This window comes from Capsicum annuum, chromosome 7, assembly GCF_002878395.1.
Source record: "Capsicum annuum cultivar UCD-10X-F1 chromosome 7, UCD10Xv1.1, whole genome shotgun sequence".
In the NCBI taxonomy this organism is placed as follows: Eukaryota; Viridiplantae; Streptophyta; class Magnoliopsida; order Solanales; family Solanaceae; genus Capsicum; species Capsicum annuum.
Window position 1 is genome coordinate 211,387,946 of NC_061117.1, and position 3,604 is coordinate 211,391,549.

The 3,604-nt window shown below is 37.6% G+C and overlaps 1 non-coding gene across 1 annotated transcript; it reads left to right on the plus strand.

The window, feature by feature from the left end:
• The first annotated feature begins 3,116 nt into the window (after positions 1–3,116).
• On the plus strand, positions 3,117–3,227 carry LOC124886202. Its single transcript, XR_007043288.1, has one exon. It is a non-coding gene; the product is annotated as a small nucleolar RNA R71 (small nucleolar RNA).
• Positions 3,228–3,604: the final 377 nt, after the last annotated feature.

Below are 3,604 nucleotides of genomic sequence, written 5' to 3' on the forward strand. Positions count from 1 at the left end.
TGCCTCTAGGGGAAGGGTAGTGGTGGTATCTTCTTCACTTCTTTTGCAACAACTTTTTCTTTCAAGTACCCATACTTCCTTGAATTTTCAACAACTCTGTCATTTACCTGTTGGGTCACCACATCAGAATCTATCTCCTTAGTTTCCTTTAGAGGTTCTTCTTAAAGATCTTTGCCACTCTTCAAGCTGATTTCCATGACTTATTTGGGATTCTCTAGATCTGCTGGCAAACCACCTTGTGGTCTAGTAATCATTGCCTGTGATAATTGGCCCACTTGCAACTCTAAACGTGTCATGACCCAAACTAGGGACTGGCCGTGATAGACATACCGAACCATGAATGCCTGGACGTCCTACTCTATTTGATCTGGTAATCATGCACAACATTCATATCATAAAAGAAACTGAAAAAATATAATCTGATACGGAAACATGGTCATTAACTCTGGGTTTCAAGATATAAGAAAGAAAGATGCAATTCAAAACATCTGAATAAGATCTGACTCAGTTTGCGAAATCTCTACTACATCTCAAAACTATTTTGAAAACTTGGACAAGGCCCCTAGTAGACCAAAACAAAGGAATAACATAATCCAAAATAATAGGTCTTCTGGAACAAAGAAGGCTCACCACTGCACGGATCACTTCTCTCTGGAATACTCTACTAATTAGCTAGACCCTTAGACTGGTCCTCAAAACCTGGGAGGTAGGGGGTCAATACAGATATACTGGTATGCAGAGCAAATCCAAATTAATAATTTATATTCAAAATATATGTGAGCAATTTAAAACAGTTCATAAACATATCATATAGTAAGAAATCTCATGGGCATTTTCGAAAGACTCTGTAGACATTCTTTGTTTTACTTCTGCACTAGGTGGTGTATCCTACAACTCTGAAATTACACGGGCTATATGGAAGTAACCATTAAATTGGCAGCCAAGCCCCCAACCCAAGTGTGCTGCAAGGGTTGGAGTCTACGCCACAAAGCCGTGGCCAAAGTACAATAATAATCTACCCGTATCGGCAAATACGGTTTCAGGCTAAGAGTTACTTGAACTCAAGCCCTCTTCGGGTAACCACCTAACCCTCTTTAAGTCCATTTTTAAGTCTTTTAAAATCATGCATCTTCTGAAAACATACTCTAAAATCTCTTATCTGTTATGGCATACATACTTATGGTATCATCATACCATTGACTTGTAAGTCACATCTCTGAGCCATTATTAGTATATAATAATCTCTATTTCAAAATGTAAATATGGGACCAACATATCAATAAATCATTTGAAGAAACTCTTTCTTAAAGCTCATGTAAACATATGCAAGAAACTCTCTTTTTCACCATTTCAAACACACAAGGTGGTCATGTCAAAGATATCAATCATATGCAATTCTTTCTTTTTAAGACAAGGACAAAATCATATCAAGAAACTCCCTCTCACCATCATCAAAATTATGTTAAATACTTAGATATTGAAAAGATCCCCTTAAAAATATTAAACAAGCATCTCAAATCATTCCCAACAAGTTCATCAACTCTAAATCATCAAAGAGAGAGGTTTCAATAATAATGCTCTCAATCAAATCTTCAACATCATACATATTCATATAAGTTTAAATCAATTTAAAGGGGAAAGGACTAAAGACCAAAACAATAATATTATCCAAGCATCCATAATGCGAAATTCAAAGCATAGGTTTCAAAATCCATTTTAAAATTCATGCTTGATAATCTTTAAATCATGTTCTAGTGTTGACAAGTCCATGTAGTTTTTTTAAGACAAACACCGCGTACCTCAAATTAGAAGCTTTTGAATGATCTCTAGTTTTTGGGATATTATACGTACGATTGATGGGTTCTTCTTGAAGCCCTAGCAATGGGTATTCTGAATATTGAAGAATTAAGGAAAACCAACGGTTGAATCTTGATTTATTTGGGTTTTTAGTTTGAAATGCTAGAGGGTGTTCTTGATTAATTTTGATGATTGTGAATATATTTTGGTGTTTTTTGGATTAAATCCCGTGTTTAGACTAATAAGGGGGTGGAAAATACCCAATATACCCTAAATGAGATGAAATAAAATATAATTGGGAGTCCGATTTAATGGGTTACCGTGACGCACCACTATCGTGATGGCTTACTGGAAATTGACGAATGGGATTTTTAGGGTCACCGCGATGCAGAGCCATCGCTTTGTCCCATAGGTTGGGACCTGGAACTTCAGTGCGATGCACCACAATTGTGCTGGGCAACTGGAATTTGACAATTATTAAATAGACTCCCTCCATGATGCGCCAAGCACCAACATGACGGTGCTTTATGACTAGGACTTAAATTAGCCATAACTTCTTTCTCGGGTATCGTATTTGGGCGAATCTTATATCGATGGGAAGCTCATTCAATTCCCCATACTACTAAAATGATTAAAATACCATATTTTCATAGGATTTATTTTTTTTGATCGTGTACACAGAAATGATGGTTTTTGTTCTAGCCTAAAATATGGGTGTTACAAAACTTCTTGTGGTCGTTTGCTGATATTTCATGTCTACAGTCAACCGTATCTGATTTTTTACAATTTGTTTCAACATCTCTTCCATGTTGTTAGTTGACTGATTTGATTGGGACTGTGGCTGTGGGGCATTCCATGGCCGATTTGGTGGTTGATTCTGCCACTTCATATTGTAGGCATTGCCATAATTTGGCCTTTGAGAATTACCTACACACATTACCAATTTCGGATTTAAAGCACATATGGCCACTGAATGACCATTATTTCTACACACCCAGCTTGTTGGATGGTATTGACTGTGGCTGCAGGTTGTGTGCTCCCAATTTTATGCTGCTGAATTGAGTATTGATCAAATTCTGTAATGCAGAAACCTGTGCTGATAAGGCTATGAATTGGTCCACCTCCAATATACTTGCAATTCTTTTTATAGCACTTCTTGAATCTGAATGCCACTTTGGATTTCCTTATGCTATGTGATTCAACAATGTGTACAGCTCATCATAAGTCAATTCCAATTCTTGACCACCTGCGGTTGAATTTACCAAAATGTTCGTATTATGGTCAAGAGCTTCTATAAAAGTGTAAGCAAGTACCTCATTAGACTGTTGGTGATGTGGACAATCTTGAAGAAGGGCCTTGAAGCGTTCCCAAGCATTATAGATTTTTTCATCAGGCTTCTATTTAAAGCTCACTATCTCACTGCGAAGTCTCGCAGTCTTGCCTAATGGAAAGAATCTGATGAGGAACTTTCTGGCTAAGTCATCCCATGATGTAATTCAATTGGCCGGCTCCACATTCAACCACTTTTTAGCTTCCTCCAAACGTGAATGGGGAAACAGTCCTCACATAATCTATACTTACCCCAGTAAGCTCAATGAAAGTCTGCAAGTGAACTTGTGGATCCTCGTGTGAAAGCCCTGCAAAATGTCCACTGTAGATGAGAAGCTGCACCATATTGTGTTTTAACTCAAAATTCCCCCAGCTGTCATTCTTTGAATTGGGGAAGTCAAGTTCGTTAGAAGTGGGACTGCCACTTCCCTAGCTGTCCTTAAGACAGCTAGTTCTTCAGTCATTGGAGAAATTTTCT